Raw genomic sequence first — 18718 nt, 5'->3', positions numbered from 1 at the left:
TAAGATAAGTTAAGAAATTTGTAATACTTAAGATCATAAAAACATATACAGTCCACTAATAATCATTTCTTTCCCTCGGCAATATGTTCAAATATCATTGAACATGCTTATTTATATGCAAAGCCGAAATTATACTAAATATAAATATCTATTTATATATTAATACATACATAAATAAACCCATAAATATACATGCATATATATGCAGCACATATACATATGTACATACATACATGAGGCACGTATGCATTTAAATGTAATACGCATGTACTCAAGATATGTTATATAAACATATTTACTTAGGTTTGGGCAATTGATTACAAATGCAACAAAACAAAACATAAATTGTATGACCACACACGCACACATGTATGGCATTGTATGGTTGAAAACAATCCCATGTGGTGTGCTGTAACATACATACACATACATATATTTAATTAGATAAGATAGTTTTAAAAATTTGTATATAAGCAAAGAAAAATTAACAATAAAATCAGAATGAAATATTTCTCACTCAATGAAGGTCATTTTATTTCCCCCCACCAGAGGTAAGGAATAAATAATCTTTTTTTGAGTTCAAAAGTTTGATCTTACAAATCAAACAGTTTGATGTTATAATTCAAACACTGGTAATAGCAACAATGTAATTTCCTGTCATTTTGGATTACATGTAAAAGCATCCTATATGTATCCCGCAAGTGAATATATTCTTCAGCACGCATTTTCTGTTAATCATATACATACATATGTACATGTCGACCATAAATTATTGACAATGCTCACGACATAGTTAAATGATATTGTCTGGGCCGCGTCTAATCATCAAGCGATACGAACAAAAATCCTTAGAGCTAACGTTCTTATTTGTTATCGGCTCCTGTAATAATATACCTTGTATTAATTGAAGATTCTTAATAATAATTAATTATGTTTTTAATAATGAATGAATTACCTGTCATGGGATCTTATTGTTTAATGTTTACGCAATATCCGTAATGTCCCTTCCAGAAAATAAGTGGATATTGGAGAGCGTCATTAGAACGGTGGGTATCACTAATGAACTGAAGATTATTATTTCTTCTTCGAATCACGATTTGTCGCGTAGCTGTACGGTCACCAACCATGATTTCAGCAACGTCGTCAACAACAGGTGCGTTGAATCTACGTATATGCTCTCCAGCTGGTACGAGTATTATATCAGAATTGATGACAACATCATGATTATCACTTTGTATTGTATTTTGAACGTGGAATTAAATGGGGCCATCGCCCCGGTCGCAACGTCTTGGGGGCGGCAAAACGATCTTCGCTGTTTTTTAAAACTCCAATTCGGCCAAAAATTCCTGCAAATTGTGTCAAAAGTGTACAAGATATAGGGCGAAAATGGGGTTTTTCTTTGGCTTTTAATAAGATGTCTTGTAAATTTACTATCAATTTCCTCAAAAACCGTATTGTGAGAATTTTGAAACTTCAGAATTTGCGTGGCTTCTAGTTCCTAATTTTTATATACTTAATATTGAAGATATTTTGTAAAAATTCACTTTTGTTCGAACCACCTCATGAAACTTGTAGGTAGGTAGATAAAGGGGGGCGGCAGAAGACCCTTGGCCCCGGGCGCCCGAAGTTGTAGCTACGCCATTGACTTTAGGAAAATACTTGAATCTGGATCTGTACCGATAAGTAAACCATGTAATGGTTTTCCTGATGACCAGCACATCTCAACAGGCTCATTTCAATCAATATCCACTGAATAGCTGGATGAGAGGTGACAACGGTAGGCATCGAGCGGGAAAATTCAGAGTTGTATGTATGCTGTATCATAAAAAACAAAAAAATATCTAAAAATTAAAAAAAAAACGATTTTGGGGTGGACTACCCTTAAAATTTAGGAGAACGAAAAAGGAGATTTCGTCCGATTCTCTGACTTACCCAATATGTTCACAAAATTTCATGAGACCCGATCAAGCTGTTTCGGAGGAGTTTAACCACAAACATCGCGACACGATAATTACTTGGATTTCGATGCTCTAGTTGACGTTGGAGGATGGAGTCAGTGTAAGTTTATGCAAGTGAGGAAAGTTCTCTAATCACCATTCACTTGGGAGCGGCCCGAAACGAATGTTTTACATATGATTCAAGCAGCTCACAATTTCCGGTCTTTGACCAATTATCCTCTGGGTAGCCTAAGAACATCCGTTTGAAGGCGAGCTAAGGTGAGAAGGCGAAACATCCCCTCCACAGGGTTGGGCGCTGGGTTTGGGACCCGTCACGTAAAAAAACAGTACCAATAAAAACTAATCGACAGCCTCGGATGATGACGACCATGGCAAACGAAATAAGGACTACGATTTGAGGGCATGCATCTCGAATGTCCGGTTCTTTAATTGGGAAGGTTCCGCTGCCCAGCTGGTTGATGTCTTTGTTAGAGTGAAGGCTGACATCACTGCCGTCCAAGAAATGCGATGGACGGGACAAGGGCTGAGACGAGTGGGTCCTTGTGGCATTTACTACAGTGGCCGTATAAAGGACCGCAATTTTGATGTAAGATTCGTGGTGGGAGAGAGACTCCGTCGCCGAGCAATATCATTCACTCCAGTGGATGAACGTCTAGCCACAATTCGCATCAAAGCGAAGTTCTTCAACATATCGCTGATTTGCGCCCTCGCCCCGACGGAAGAGAAGGACGATGTGACCAAAGATGCCTTCTATGAGCGGTTGGAGCGCACCTATGAGAACTGCCCCCGCCACGATATCAAACTCGTGCTTGGCGACTTTAACGCCAGCGTGGGTAAGGAAGGTGTAATATTCTATATTCTATATTTCCACGATTTATTATAATTTATATAAATAACTAACAATTATAATATTATATTAATAACTTTCGGGTTTCCCGTCCGGCACGGTCGGCGTCAAATATATACATATGTATCTGTGGTTACAATCTTTTTCAAATGACCAACATTCCTGGTGTAGTTTTACCACCAGCGGAAATCTGCGCAACATTTCCTTCTCACTTTACTACCTTATACGTGGTAGTATCAAATGTGGGTGTCAACTTATGCGGAAATATTACATTCTTTAAGAGTACTGTATCTCCAACTTGGATGTCAACATCTCCCGCACTCCTGGCCTTGTCAGTCAACTGTTTCCCTTTATCTTTTTCTCCGCATATCCTTATCTTTCTCTTCTGAGTCTGCCATTTTCCCCACAAGATCCTGAATGCAGGGAATTTTGTCTCTTATTACTCTGTTAAACATTAGTTCTGTCAGTGGAGCGCCCGTGGTACCATGCGGAGTAACATTTGATGCACAACGAACTTCTGAATTTCTTTCTTGTGTAGTTGTCGTTGTTTGCATGAGCTATTTTTAAACGTATCGCTAGGGACCTGTTCATATTTTCTACTTCGCCGTTAGCCTGAGGCCAGTATGGGGCGTAGTCATTAGCCGAATGCCGTTGGTACTGCAAAAACTTTTAAACTCAACGTTTACGAATTGCCTTCCATTGTCAGACGTTAGTGTCTCTGGAAATCCCAATCTTGAATATATCTCTTCCATTTCATCAATAATGGTTTTAGATGTTATCGACTTAATCGCTTTGAACTCCATATACTTATCTGGAGTAGTAATCAATTAGTACCAATATAGTATCATTTGCCCATTAGGTAAAGGACCCAAAATATCGGGTTCTAAGCATTTCCAGGGTCCATTCGGGAAAGGGTGCCTCTCCATCGGAGCTGGTTTAGGTGACATTGACTCTATAAGGCAATCTTGACAAGTCTTGGCGTATTTTTCAGCATCTTTGTCCACACAAGGCCACCAAACTTTGGAGCGTAACTTCCGTTTCATTGCACTTATTCCTGGATGTCCCTCATGTGCGCGGCTCAGAATTATTTCTCGCAACTTTCGTTGGATTACTAATAGATCCCCGTAATAGGATATCACTCGGAAACGATATGACTGTAACCTTAGCAACCATCTTTCGATCCTCGCTGGGGGTCGTGAGGTTGACTTAAATATGGTTTCTAGTGGCTTGTGATCGGTTATTAGACCAAATAATAACAAAATTTTTCCACAGCCCACACCAAGGCCAGACTTTCTTTTTCGGTTTGGGAATATCTCTTTTCCACCGGTGAGAGAATCTTACTGACAAATGAAATGATCCGCGAAGTATTTGCCTTATCAAATTGCACTAATACGGCACCCAGGGCCACCGGACTAGCATTCCTCTATTTTTATTCCTTGAAATGCGTCGTCCTGCTCTTTGCCCCAAACGAATTTCTCCTTGCTCCTCATTAGTTTCCTTAGAGGCTCGGTGCTGTCTGCCAAGTCAATTCCAAACTTACCCACATACATATGTAGCTAAACCAAGAAAACTACGTACCTACTTATTTATTTTTCGGCGCTCTGAATGATGTGATCACTTTTACTCTTTCGGGATCAACTTCAATCCCCTCATCAGACAGGATGTGTCCCAAAAATTTCAGCCTTTGAGTTCTTATTATGCATTTCTTTTCATTCAGCAAGACATTATTTGTTTTAAAAACTGTCTTAACCATTTCCAGTGCCTTATCATGTTCTTCAATGTTGCTTCCAAAAATGATTACGTCATCAATATAGTTCAATGCATTTTGACAAGGAGATATCAATTCCTCCATTAGCCTCTGAAATATCTCTGGAGCCGAATTCACCCCAAACATTACATGTTTATAACGAAACAAACCCCGGTGCGTAATAAATGTAGTAATTTCTCTGCTGGACTTAGCCAACTCCAACTGATGGTAGGCATTTTTTAAATCAAGTCGAGAGAAATACTTAGCTCCCCTTAGTTTGGTCATAAAGTTGTCAAAAATCGGTAAAGGGTAATTTTCTCTCTGTATTGCTTTATTTGCCCGGCGCATATCTATACATACCAGAATAACGCCATCATTTTTAAAGGCAATCACCACCGGCGATATCCAGGCACTTGGGCCAGTTACTGGTTCGATAATGTCCAACTTTAAAGCCTCTTCCAGTTTCTCAGTTATTTTGCCCTCCAACGCCGTCTGCACACGTCTCATGGGTTGTTGCACGGGAACCACAGATTCGTTAATAGACAGCTTGACAGAAACATCTCGCCATTTGGCACACGGTTCCGTCCAAACCTACCCTTAAAACGTTGAGTTCGATAGCTGTATCCCGTCCTAATAGAGATTGTTTACCAATTTCGATTACGTAAAATGTTGTAATCAGTTCCGGATAGTTTTGAACCGAAATTGGAGCCTCAAAAACTTGTAATACCTTGAGTAGGCGACCTGAAGCATATGCCCGAAAATGATTCGCTGATTCAGTACGTGAGTTAAACATAACAGCCTTTTCCATAATCGTTGCCAATCTGAATGGCTGATCAGATTCAATTTAGATCATAGTAATTATGTAACCTCCTATTTTACACGTCTTGTGACGACTCATTCTCCACTCTGAATAACCCAGTTCCCTTCGAACCGTCGAGTACATTTCCAATTTCGCTACTTATGGACTGTACCACCGTATCTCTTCATCTCCAGCGTTTCCTATCCGGTTCATCTACTTTGAAGTTGGACTTCCGTAATCTTGTGCGGCATATCCGATAAAAATGTCAGGATACTCCATACTATTTTCGCGATGTCCCCTTTTACCACATCTTCCACACTCGCTTTCTATACTTTGCTGAACAATTTTGTTGATGCCGCTTGGATTACCTTGGGGTGTCATAGACTGTGTTTGCTTGTTAACTTGTTTATCAATACTCCATGTTTTGATGATCTCATCCAAAGTTAGTTCGTTTTCAAGTAATTTTTTTTTTAAACCTAACGGTGCCCAGACATCGATGATTTTATCTTTTAAACATATTTCTTCAATCTGTTCTTTGGTCTCGCCAAACGAATATTTTGCTATCTGGAGGCGCAATCTCATCAAAAACTCCGTAACTCCTTCCAGTGGTGTTATAGAACGAAACAAGTGTCTCTCAAAAGCGGAATTCCGTTGTGGCGAAAAATACTCATTGAGTTTTGATATCAAAGGTGTAAACACATCGTTTTTCGCTTGCTCATCATATGGTACCTACTAAAGCTCTAGAAATGCTATATACCACTGCCTGGAGCTGGGATCCTCCCAAATGTAGGAGTCTGCATCAATATATAGTATATAAAACGAACGCAACCACGCCTCCCACTCCGTACGCCATAACGCCTTGTCCATTCCCTGACATAGAAATGGTTTCAGTTCCGTCATGTTTATTTCTCGCTGAAACGATTACCATAAAACATTTTATTTTATAAAAAAAAAAACAAAAATCATATAAATTAATTTCGATTACATTTGGAAAACTGTGTTTTCTTATTTTTCATTGATTGAGAAAAAAACTCATGAGCTAAAATTTTCCTCTTGACCTTGTTGTTACACATAAAGAAAAACAAATGAATCACTTTACCCTTGTTTCCAACGTTAATAAATTTGCAATATAGTTTCTTAATACAATACCTAATTACATTTCGTCCCTTTCTGTATTTCATTTCAAATATACAAATATACACATATTCTCAATCATTAATTTCGCTCTTACATTTGTCTCATTCCATTTGGAATAGACTCTTTACTTATTTTACTTTTCGTTTTTTCTAGATTTCTCGAATCATCTTCAAATTTTCTAATTTTTTTAATTTTTCAATTCATTTGCAATTGTCTCATTCCATTTGGAATAGACTCTTTACTTATTTTATTGTTTCGTATTTTTTTTTAATTATATTTAAATTTTTTAAATTTCTCGATTCATTATCAAATATTCAAATTTTCATACTTTTTTTTTGTCTTTTTGGAATATCTCAGTCCATTTGCGAATTTGAAATTCTTTTTTTCAATTTCTCAATTCATTTTAAACATTTTTATTTTCACCTTGAAATTTCCAATTTATTTCAATATCATTCTGAATAAAATTTTCTTCTTACATTCCCTACACACATATTCAACCAAAATACCCGTATGAATCTGTGCGTGTGCGATTGGCGTCGCTATTCCCGTTTGAATTCAAAATCGTATACGGTGTTTCTGATTTTATCTAAAATACTTCCCAATTATCCTCGTCGCCAATGTAATATTCTGCGATTTCCACGATTTATTATAATTTATATAAATAACTAACAATTATAATATTATATTAATAACTATCGGACTTCCCGTCCGGCACGGTCGGCGTCAAATATGTATCTAATATCAATTGCCATATTTACAGGCACGTTACATCAAAGCCTTCCTTGTTGCTAAATTATGAGAGCGTATTGTCACTTTCTTTAACAGGTACAGATCTCCACAGAAGGTATCTTTGGTACAACAGCCGGTAAATACAGCCTCCACGAGAAAACATCCCCACATGGGACATGATAATATTTCCCCAAAAATGCTAATTGAGTTACCAATTATTGCTGTAGAGCTGCTCTCTTTGCTCTTCAATGCAATTCTTAGTTTCGGATACTATTTAATTTCATGGAGAAAGTCGCAGATTACCTTGATAGATAAACCTGGGAAAGACTTAACACAGCCGTCTTCGTACAGACCAATCAGTATTCTACCCTGTTTTTCTAAAGTATTTGAAAAACTATTACTGTCAAAGATGTCTCCTTTTAGGAAAAAAGGTCTTTTAGAAAAGATTAAAAAAAAAACATTGGAGTCTTATTTAAATAATAAACAATTTATGGTGAAAGTACCACAGTGTTGTGTACCACAGGGCAGCGTTTTAGGCCCAACTCTATACATCATATATACGGCAGATCTTCCAACAGCTAAAAATGTATTAACTTCAACTTTTGCCGATGACACAGCTATAGTGAGCCGTAACAACTGCCACATTTTAGCATCAAGAATATTAGCGGAGCTTTTAAGTTCTGTCGAAGAATGGCTAGCGAACTGGCATATAAATGTGAATGAACAGAAGTGTAAGCATGTGCCCGGCAGTAAAATTAACAATATTTTAGTACCCCAAGCGAACGAAGTAACATATCTTGGAATTCACCTAGATAGAAGACTCATGTGGAGAAAACACATCTCTAGTGAAATAACATGTATGAAGATTAGAGCTGCAAATTTAAATTGGTTTTTAAATAAAAACTCCAAACTAAGCCTAGTGGGGTACGACCTGTGTAACTAATATTGGTATAATACAAAGGTTCCAAATCAAAAATGCTTAGAACAATCACGTGTTCACCATGGTACATACGTAATGAAAATACCCATCAAAATCTTGGTATTTCTATGGTAAAGAAAGAAGTAGAAGATAGCAGAATTAAATATATGCATATCTAAACTCCGAGATCACCCAAACGCCTTAAAAGAAGAGATATGGCTGCGTATTCAAGAGGAACGTATCACCAAAACAGGTCAATCACTTGCTTGAGCCTGTGTAGTTTTTAAATAAATTTAAGATTTTATAATTTGTTGTTAGGCTTTAAAAAAAACAGATCCAATAAATAAAATAATAATATAAAATGAAAGACGTATGCGAATTCTTCGGGCAAACTCATTATACAGAGTTAGTGAGAAATTACAAAATACTGACAGACATGCTAATCGCAGATTCGATGCCGAAGTACGCCTGTCCGAGCAAAATGTCAATATAGGAAAAGGCGGCTAAGGTCTGTTTAAAATATTCCAAATATTTCCTGTCACCAAACAGTCATCGCATTCGCGACTTAGCTCATACGTCACTGTTGATAGTCATAACTTTGAAGTCGTAGATAATCTCGTCTATTTTGGAACCAGTATTAACACCAATAACAATATCAGCCTTGAAATCCAACGCAGAATCCAAAAGGTGCTACTTTGGACTAACTCTCGACGAATAAAACCAAACTCTACAAGTCACTCATTATTCCCGTCCTGCTATATGGTGGGAAGGCATGGACAATGTAATCATCTGATGAGTGTTGCTTAGGCGTTTTGCGGGAGATATATGGTCATTTGCGTATTGACAACAGCGAATACCCGCAGTCGATGCAACGATGAGTACGAGATATACAGTGATATTGGCATAGTTTCAACAAATCAAGATACATCGCCTGCTCTGGCTAGGTCGTGTTGTCCGGATGGATGAGAACACTTCAGCTTTGAAGGCTTTCCTCTGGGCTTTTCTTATTTCGGACTTATACATTGTGAGTCTTTTGAGGGTTCTAATGTCAGCCAGAGAGGTTGCCCTTTACCGCTTGGTGAAATAATTGGACTGGAGCTCTCCAAAAATATTTAAAAGCAGTGATGAACGCTTCGACGCCCTGGTTCACCGTGCTTTGAGGGACTGCGGAATTCTCCTCTAGCTCGTTAAGAAGGGCTAGTCGGAGCTTCCTGCAATATAGATCCTAGTTAGTTTTATTGAAATTCTATAGAGGCACTCCGCATTGTGCAGTATGACCGCTTGCCGATAAGGTTTCGTATCCTATTCAGATGCCCTCTGACGGAACCCTCGCTCATCACCCTTCTGCTGAAGAGATACCTACGCTCCAAATGCGCCTAGCGTCGGTCCGACTTCTCCTTCTGGGCCGGAGTGTTGTACTTTATACTAGGTAGTCTTAGCGAGTCCAGGTTCTACATTCCCAGGGATAGATCTGGATGTCGTTTCAATCGCCCTTCAGCGAGCAGAGCCTCTGTCCGTCCTCCGGAAGGTAGTCGCCTTTAATCGTACCAAGGTTATCTCTCACGAGGCCAACGGAAGGGGTAACGCACGTCTTTATTAGGCAGTACGTTCAGAGCTGACCAGCCTAAAGAGGAACATACTCTGGGGACTGCCATGGTTTCAACGGATTCGAAATTAGCTCACCAGCCATTTGTACTGAGTGTCACCCTAGCATTCTTACGTTCACTTCCATTCATAGTCCAAGTCAATGCTAAGGTCAGTCGAGGAATTGATAAGGACGTGAAGACCGCAGGTCATTTAGCGTTATCCAGGACGCACCAACTAGGAGGCGACCTGCACTACACCCATATTAGTCTTATCACAAAGAGACTCGATGCCATTGATAACGAGGTTAGGCTATTTTAAGCCGCCCTGATAACTGATATTTGAAACACAATTGCCGCAGGTTAGCGGGTAACGCAACGACGAGTGGTGAACAGCTGCCCGCCATGAAATTCGGGCGAGTAAACACAATTGCGACGGAGACAGAAATTACAAAAGAAGTAATTCGACAGTATTTTTTATTTATTTATAGGGAAATGCACTTAAATTTTGCAAAATAATTTCGTAAATACGTATGTAGACATTCGTCTTTAATTTGTGAAATGTGTACAACTGACAAAAAAAGAAACTCTGAAATCTTTGAACCGACCGATAAAATAGAAATAAACTTAAGTACTCGTATTGTGACGCCGGAATAATTGCCGACAGCCAAAAATTCGTTCCCGCGCAATTATGTGCCATTACAGGCATATCCATGCGTTCTAATTTTGACAGCGGGAATAAGACAACCCGCTATCTGGAGCAGTAAGTTAATGGTTGCAATCTCGGCTTGGAAAATACTGCAATAGTCAGGAAGTCTGAAAATGGAGTTCATAGAGAGCACCTGACAGTAAACACCTCCACCAACCTTCCCCCCAAGCTTTTACCCATCCGTAAAGAAGCTCACTGTTTCTTTCCTCAACGGGCAGAGAAAAGCTGTATATACCTTCTGGCGATATCTAGGGCCCTATGTGTAAAATAGCATAAGGTGCCATGGTTGGGGTAAACTTTAGTGCACCATTTGTGTTGATGAACACCGCGCCTTGAAAGCTCTCGAATTTGTTTGAAAATTTCCATAGAAATAAATAGTTTGACTAGAGTGTCGTAAAGCCAGAGGACCATTTTGGGTGAGTGACCCTACCTTTTGCCATAAGTTTTCTGCACCAGTAAAAGGCAATCAATACCGCCTTAGGTCTCTCTTTGATATTTGATTTCCATGAAAGCTCCCTATCCACGACTAGAGCTAAATATTTTACAGTATCCGCCGGTTGTAGGCGGATGCTTCCCATTTGCGGCAGCGATGCTCCCGGTATCTTGTATCTTTTGGTAAATAAAACCATCTCAGTTTTTGTTGGGTTGATGGCAACACTGCTTCCGGCTGCCCATTTATTTACGAGCCTGAGATAACCTTGCGTAAACTCGTGCAAGGTACTTAAAAACTTTCCTTTGCTACATTGTATGCATAGGCAATTACCCTGCAGCCATTATCTTCAAGTTTATTTAGCAGGTTAACGACCAAGATTCATAGAAAAAGAGAAACAACTTCACTTTGTGTGGTGCCTTGAGTTTTGATTCAACGCCATAACCGTCCAGAGCATCTACGACTGTTTTCGGCAGGATGTCATTGAAAGCTCCCTCAATATCAAGGAAAGTCACAACAGCGAATTGTTTAAATTTTATGACTTCCTCAAGCCATGACATTATAGTATGCAGGGCAGCATCCTCTTATCCTTTGTTATGAGCCCCCTTTTGTACCAACCCATCAGATTTTCCAGAGCTTTTATTAAGACAAAGGAGAGTCTGATGGGCCGCAAGTCGAGATGAACGTAACTCTAATTCTCCTCCAGGCCCCTGCGACCTTTCCATGAAGTCCTCTTTGCTTTTCTTATCTCGGACTTGCCTATTGCAAGTTTTCGCTTACAATGAAATCAAAGAGCCACTCATCTCTTTTACTAATATCCCTGCAAGACGGGTAGATTAGGTAACGTTACTCTGGTGACCGAATGAGCTACGCATATACCAGTTTTGGTCCTTTGTGATACCAAATGGAGTTCAGTTACGTGGTCCATGAGGAGTAGTAATCCTTTCGGATGCCTGCGCTTGATGCGAATTTCAAAAAAGTTTGTAGCCTTACTATCGCTACATTTTAACATTTTCTGAAGTCTTTCCGATCTGTTAGTCCCAGTTTGCAGGCGTGTGCTGCCACCAGACAGTGACCAGTTAGTATTCCGACCATGTTCCCTTCTATCAAGTGGCAGTAGGAATGTGTGTGTTGTCTAATGGAGAAGTAGATATATCTATGGTCAGAGAACGACGGTGTGTTTAGTACTCTCCAGTTTTCTACTAATTTATGTATCTCTAGTTTTGTATAATGTTATGTCTAGAACGTTTCTGGGGGTGGGTTCTATACAGGTGTTGTCTAATGGAGAAGTAGATATATCTATGGTCAGAGAACGACGATGTGCTTAGCACACTGCAGTTTTCTACCAATTTATGCATCTCTACTTGTGTATAGTGTTATGTCTAGAACGTTTCTGGGGGCGGTTTCTATACAGGTGGGTTTCTCATCTACTTTCAGACTGCTTTGTAAAATTAAATTGAGTAGGTACTCACCTCACTGATTGATGTCGGAGCTGCCCCGAATCGTATGATGGGCGTTGGCATCATCACAACCATCAGATCATCTGTGGAAAGACTGAAGCCATTATCGCCATTACGACTTCAAAGTTATGACTGTCAACACTGACGTGAGAGCCGAGTCGCGAGTGCGACGACTGTTTGTTTGATGACAGGAGATATTTGGTCCTACGCTCGTTCACTGCCAGACCCATTTGCTTTGCTTCCTTGACCAGTCTGGAGAAAGCAGAACTAAGGGCGCGGGTGTTGATATCATCCAGCCATCAGCTGTACACTCTTATAAAAGATTGTATCTGCACGATTAAGTTCTACAGCTCGAACTATTTTCTCCAGCAGCAGATTGAAGAAGTCGCACGATAGGGAGTCGCCTTGTCTGAAATCTCGTTTGGTATCGAACGGCTCGGAGAGGTCCTTCCCTATCCTGATGGAACTTTTGATGTTGTTTAACGTCAGTTAAATTCAGACATCGCGGCATAAAGGCAGCTCCTTTTCGTGCTGTCAAAAGCAACTTTGAAATCGATGAAGAGGTGGTGTGTATCGATTCTCCTTTGCTGGTTCTACAAGAGTATGCTCCGATCTTGAAACCTTCTGTTATTAGAATTTTCGAGCATTACTCCTGTCCGTCAGCTTGTCAAGCTCTTCATACACACCCATTTCGGCCTCTTTCTTTTTCTGTCAGCAAATGCGTCTCGTTTTCCTCTTCAACTCTGGGTATCTATCTCATCCCGCACTTGTTGTGGTCGACCGTAACGTTGCGAGGTAGCCAGTCTGTTTTCTCTCCGCTGCGACACGGCACTCCTCGTCTTACCAGCTGTTCGTTTGCACTTTCCGAAAACCAATGGTTTCGGTCGCAGCTGTACGTAAGGAGTTTGAAATGCCGTCCCACAGATCCCTTATACCGAGTTGTTGACGAGTGTTCTCAGAGAGCAAGAGTGCCAGTCGAGTAGAAAATCGTTCTGTTGCCTGTTGTGATTGCAGCTTCTAGACGTCGAACCTTCCTTGTGTTTGTTGACGTGCATTTTTTGCTGCACAGAGGCGGGTGCGAATCTTGGCTGTAACAAGATAGTGGTCCCAGTCGATGTTAGGACCTCGGAGCGCACGCACATCTAAAACACTGGAGACATGTCTTCCGTCTATCTCAACATGATCGATCTAGTTGGTGGTTTTTCGATCCGGAGACAGCCAGGTAGCTTGATGAAATTTCTTATGCTGGAATCTAATACTACAGATCAATCAGCCTCGATCCATTTGGGGATTTTTCGTAGTGGAGGCTGAATTTACCGACCGTAGTGCTAAAGATACCTTCCTTGCCCACTCTGGCGTTAAAGTCGCAAGAGCACGAGTTTGATATCGTGGGGAGGCAGCTCTCATAGGTGCGCTCCAACCGGTCATAGAAGGCATCTTTGGTCACATTGTCCTTCTCTTCCGTCGGGGCGTGGGTGCAAATCAGCGATATGTTGAAGAACTTCGTTTTGATGCGGAATTACCAGTGTGAATGACAGTACTCGGCGACGGAGTCTCTCTCCCACCACGAATCTCACATCAAAATTGCGGTCCTTTATATGGCCACTGTAGTAAATGCCACAAGGACCAACTCGCCTCAGCCCTTGTCCCGTCCATCGCATTTTTTGAACGGCAGTGATGTCAGCTTTCACTCTAACGAAGACATCAACAGGCAGCGGAACCTTCCCAATTAAGGGACCGGACATTCCAGGTGCATGTGTTCAAATCGTAGTCCTTATTTCGTTTGCCATGGTCGTCATCATCCGAGGCAGTCGCTTAGTTTCATTGGTACGTGGCGTGTCCCAAACCCAGCGCCCAACCCTGTGGAGGGGATGTTTCGCCTTCTCACCTTAGCTCGCCTTCAAACGGATGTTCTTAGGCTACCCAGAGCATAATTGGTCAAAGACCTGAAGTTGTGAGCTGCTTGAGCCATATGTAAAACAATCGTTTCTGGCCACACCCAAGTGAATGGCGATCAGAGAACTTTCCTCACTTGCGTGAACTTTTACACATGATTCCATCCTATTTAGGCCATGAAAACATACTCATTATGTGCACATAACCAGGATTTGTATGTGTTTTCCCATATTTTTAGCAAAGAGGACAACAGACATGCAAATTTGCTTTATTTAACTTTGCAGCTGTTAACATTGGAACACTGGAGAATATGAGCACAAGTGTTGTCTTTATTTATCCAAATCTGCAATAAACAAATTTCTAGTTCTTATGCACTTAAGAGAACACATATGTATATGCATTAGGGTGCTTTAAAAGAAAATTTTGAATTTATTTTTCAACTCTTACCCCCTCAAATGTTAGTGATTGACAAACAAAAAATCCCCCCTCAAACCAGGCGCTGTAGCTTAACTCTAAGGGGTCGCTATTTTTTTTTAGGTTCCCATACATTTTACATAGGAATTTTCGTTTTCTCAATCAAACTAAAATTTCACCAACTAATTTTCGTGTCTCAAAAAAAGCCATAAGATATTCAGAAAGTTCATTTTTCAAACTTTGGAAATTACCGCTTAAAATTTTTTTTGAAACACCCTAATATACATAAATATATCTGTGTGTGATAAAAAATATATATTTTAGCATCTAAGCTTTTATTTCCACAAAAACGCCTTCAATGCTTAGGCGAAATCCTTAAAACATAGGCATTTTGTTTCGCTTTCTCTTATTATTTCAACTTGTTCCAATTGCTTGCATATCAAGTATGAGAAATATGTGGAAAATTAGTTCCTCTATTCAGTATTATGTAGATAGTCTTAAGGTGAATTCGCTAATTATAGTACACTGCTACAATCTGCATGCTTTTTACAGTATTATACGAACCTGGTGAACGCTACGCTTTGGACACGATAGATAAACTCTCAACAGAAACAAATAAATGTTTTTGTGTCAATAAAATGTTTGGTGATCCAGACCTCATCCCGCTCAATATTCACACAGAGTATTTATCCTCGAAAACTTGATTGGTTGAACACATGACCACATGAGGACCGTACTTACGCCCAAATTAAGCCCTTTATGCTCTTGGTTACATTGTTTAATACTGCTTAGCTTGCAGCTTAGGAAATTGTGTCTCCAACTGTCTCCGAAAATTAAAAATTCTGCTTATTTTCTGTTTCTTCGTCTATTTAGAAATTATTCTCTATCCCAGCAAACAATAGTTATTAGTTCTTGCTCAGTTGTTTGCAAGACCTAAAACTAATCGAGATAAATCTTCTCAACTGGTGATGCTGGATACTTTTTTAGACGTGTCATTTGAATAAGGAAAAACTTTTTAGGGAATCGGAATCTTTTTACTTGATTTATACTCATCTTTGCTTGCTATAATGAACAGACTAACTTCGGAACAATGTTTGCAAATCGTGTAAATTTATTGCTAAAATATTCTTCTTCTTCTTAATTGGCGTTGACACCGCTTACGCGATTATAGCCGAGTTAACAACAGCGCGCCAGTCGTTTCTTCTTTTCGCTACGTGACGCCAATTGGATATTCCAAGCGAAGCCAGGTCCTTCTCCACTTGGTCCTTCCAACGGAGTGGAGGTCTTCCTCTTCCTCTGCTTCCCCCGGCGGGTACAGCGTCGAATACTTTCAGAGCTGGAGTGGTTTTCGTCCATTCGGACAACATGACCTAGCCAGCGTAGACGCTGTCTTTTAATTCGCTGAACTTTGTAAAAGTCGTCGTATATCTCCTACAGCTCATCGTTCCATCGAATGCGATATTCGCCGTAGCCAATGCGCAAAGGACCATAAATCTTTCGCAGAACCTTTCTCTCGAAAACTCGTAACGTCGACTCATCGATTGCTGTCATCGTCCAAGCCTCTGCACCATATAGCAGGACGGGAATTATGAGCGACTTATAGAGTTTGGCTTTTGTTCGTCGAGAGAGGACTTTACTTTTCAATTGCCTACTCAGTCCGCAGTAGCACCTGTTGGCAAGAGCAATCCTGCGTTGGAATTTCATGGCAGAAACTATGAATTTTACATATTTATGTAAAAAGTATTTACTAACAATAATTATTCAAAAAGAAAATTAAGAAATGTTAATGTTCATGAAAATAGTAGTGCCCATTTTGTTAAAGGAAAATTAGAAAAAAATCCAAAGAAAAATTTTAATTTTATATAGTTAATATTTTCGGTTCATTAATATTTGATTGTATACCCTTTATTTTTTATTACATTCATACACCGACGTTGCATACGGAATATTAGATCCTGACCTCGTCTCATTAGGATTTGACCATATGGCTCCTTGACTTTAGCCAAAGTTGTGTTCAACTTGATGGATTTGCTGTTGCTACAACTCGTTTAAGATTTCTCAAAATTTTTTTTTTTGAATTCAGGTCCAGTGTTTACTCTGGCCGTAACATTACGTCGATCCTTTCTGATGCAAACCCCCTTTAGGTAGTTTGGTCGTATGTTTTTGGTCATTATCCTGTTCAAACGTCCTTTTTATAGAAATTTCCAGCTGACAAACCTCCTTCAACAGTTGTACATACCAAATTTAGTTTAGTAGTACGTAAATCAAGTCCATACCATAATGCTCAGACCACCATGTTTCAAAATTTTGGTAGTGTACCTCGAATGATCTTATGTGTTTGGTAGTAGACGGACGTACTTTCTGGACCCGGCTCCACCAAAACTAAGCAATTTTTTTTTATTGGTCCATATCAAATTCCGCCATTTTGTAGATGGCCAATTGAAATGTTCTTTTGTGAACATTATTCTTGCAGCCATATGTTTCTTCGTTAAAAGAGTTACTTTCGGGAAACTTTTTATTTTCAAATAGTCTCCAAACGTTTTTTTATAAATTTTGTGTATGGTTAGTAATTGATTTTAAATATCGTTTATTCTTTCTATATTATAATATTGATTTTTGTTCATTTTCTTTCATGATTTACTGCTCTATCATTGTATTTTACGGCATTGTATATCATTATGGAGCTGTATTTTACCTTAGCTTCGATTTCTTCTAGGTTCTGTCTTGTTTCTTTAACTTTATTATCAACAATTTCTTCCTCTACCTACTAAAAATTAAAGAGAAATGGCTTTTCAAAAAAATTGCATCAGAAAATTTGTAAATCACTTAAATCCATTTTTTATCACAATTATCTTATAATTTTTTTCATTTATTGACCCCTTACGACAAGCACTACTATTTTAATAAACAACTTAACTTAACTTCTCGAGTAAACTTGAGTAATCTCAGTACACTCTACGTAGTGGTTTCTGACATCGTGCTGTCTTTGAAACCGCTATACTTGATTCCGACTTTCCAGCTGACATTAAACGGTTATACTAGCCAATATGTGTGATATTTCAATTAAGGGTAATCTTTTTCCATTTTTTTTTTGCATTTTCTGTTCCTTTATACCCTTAGAATTAATGTAGAATTTTTTTTAAATGACCAAAAAATACCTGGCTATCGTCCCTACTAGATTCATAATTTTTTTTATAATTTATTGACAAAATTTATGTAAAAAAAGGAAAAATTAAAAAAAAAACGTTAAATCCTTATTTATTTATCAACATTTTTTCATAATTCTAGTAGGGACGATAACCATTCATGTACGTATGTTTTAAAAATAAATTGGGTTTTTGTGATTCAGATGATTCAAACATGAGAAATCGTGTCCGCCAGTAAAAAACGAGTCTCATTCACCCAGCCATTTCTCCGACAGATGTCATCAAAAAATTCCGAATTTACTTATACGTTCCACTATATACCTCATGATATGTATAAAAAGTTCTATTGGAGAATAAAAATCTCTATGATAATAAATAAAATGGATATGTCTTTAAGCATAATGTGGTTTTGTGTTGAATTTGATTGAAATTGGCATAAACATCACTTCCTCTATTATGATTTCTGGTTTTTAAACTTTGAACAATACTAGAGTAGTGTTTGGTTACACCCGAACTTAGCACTTCCTTACTTATTTTTAATAACGATTCTTTATCCGACTATTTGACCTAACCAAATATAACCTAAACAGATTTATATTTTTTAATATTTTGGTAACCTTTTGTTTAAATTTCTAATGTTTTAATTAGTTTATCAAAATCAAATTTTAAGTTATAGGCATTTTAATAAATTATAATTTTTTTATGAATTTGGTAGACTGCCTAGGGCATTTTAAAAATTTACACACCAACACATAATTTTGGTTTATTTATATTATTTTAATGAATTGAGGAAAACGAATAGTGAAATTTTGTGTGCTGTTACGCTTAAATACGTGCGAAAAATCTATTACAAACATGCATATAAATTTATATCTAAATATATACATATGTATATATACATATATGTCTGTATAAGATGTGTGCATATGCATATATAAAAGCGT

Source organism: Bactrocera tryoni, chromosome 5 (genome assembly GCF_016617805.1).
Source record: "Bactrocera tryoni isolate S06 chromosome 5, CSIRO_BtryS06_freeze2, whole genome shotgun sequence".
Taxonomy (NCBI): Eukaryota; Metazoa; Arthropoda; class Insecta; order Diptera; family Tephritidae; genus Bactrocera; species Bactrocera tryoni.
The sequence above is the reverse complement of the archived record's forward strand: the minus strand, read 5'-3'. Positions refer to the sequence as shown.